This window comes from Lissotriton vulgaris, unplaced genomic scaffold (genome assembly GCF_964263255.1).
Source record: "Lissotriton vulgaris unplaced genomic scaffold, aLisVul1.2 SCAFFOLD_1261, whole genome shotgun sequence".
Classification (NCBI taxonomy): domain Eukaryota; kingdom Metazoa; phylum Chordata; class Amphibia; order Caudata; family Salamandridae; genus Lissotriton; species Lissotriton vulgaris.
In genome coordinates, this window is record NW_028242190.1 from 321,565 (window position 1) to 323,088 (window position 1,524).

The following is a 1,524-nucleotide window of genomic DNA, read 5'->3' on the forward strand; positions in this document are numbered from 1 at the left end:
GGAATTGGTTCGAACCAGGTATCATGTTCCATCACCACGAAGGTTCAGGAAGGGATAGACAATGCTTTATTAACAGAGTACAATATATATAGTAAATGCATATAATGGTGATGGATACAGAAGGCGTAACAGCTGAGAGAAAAGAGATAAGAACACATGTACGTAACAGAAGGCATGCACAAGGGCGTACATGGAGGTGTGTGCTAGACAACGTCACATGAAAGTGTCACAGGTGGGTGGATCCATAGGAGAATCTTGCAGTGTCAGCAGAAATATATGGCAGAGATACGCGCGCAGCAGCATGACGTGTGATTGACGTGGAACTGGAGGGTGAAGGGGACTTGACATTTAGCACCATACGTGGAGACAGAAGTCTGGCGTGTCAGAACAACCTAAACCCAAATCATATCTAATATCTTGTGTTTGAGGAACTGTATTATCTAGAAGGAAAAGTCTCTCGGGCAGAGGCTATTCTATACTGACTGCTAGTGCATGCATATGTGACTACGTGTCTACGTGTAATGCGAGGGGGCCATAGGCCTACCATGGTAACGGGAGCAATGAATTACTTGCCTGCAGACAGAAAGGCCGGGCCCTTTGCTCTGCAGCTGGGGAGATGTTTTCCTAAATCACTAGACAGGAATGTATTTTCGAGGAGCGGAGCAGATAACTTGAAGGCAAAATACAGTCTTGGCAGGCAAGCAGGCCGAGCCGGGCACCGCTCGCCGCACAGGGAGTAGGGTAAGGGTCATGGATGCAGATCCAGGCTGCAGCTTTCAGAGACAGAAGGCAGAAAGGGCTCGATGGCAGAAATCAGGGCCTAGCTCGCCAGAGCCAGGAAAACGTGAAAGTGCACCATGTAAAGACGGTGGCACAGCATACTTAGGAACTGAATATTCGACCCATTCATGGTGGATCTGAAAGAGGACATCTTAACGTTGGACGCAAATGTATTTGCGTCTTCATAGCTGGTTGTGGAGGGAACATACATGTACTTGAAGCACGTACATGGAGCCGTTGAGGTCTACGTTAGGGGACACAATTGACAATGAAAATTCATATTACCTCATTCCCTCCTTGTCCCCTACGGACCCTTCATGATATATCGATCTTCATTAATCCATCAATTTGTTCATATAACATCATTTGCTCTTGCTTTTTCTGGCGGGATTTAGAACGTGAACTTGAATGGGGAATACATGATGTGGCGCACAAGCCGCAAATCGCTGGCCCACACTGTAAACATAAGCATCAACTGAACACTATGAGAAGGGCTATTCCGAGGAAGGATAGGACTTTCCATCCCCAGGCTGATAACACGCTCCAGAACCAACCGGACCAAGTCCAGGTGCCTGGATTCTGGTGTATCTGACTTGCAATCTTGTGGAGACGGGTTATGGCTCTATATACTGATGGTGCGTTTTCTGGAATGAAAACACAGCAACTCGATCCGATGACTCTACAAGCTCCGCCCCTATCGGCCAGGATGACGTCAAGAACAAGGCGATTTTGAAGAACAACAAT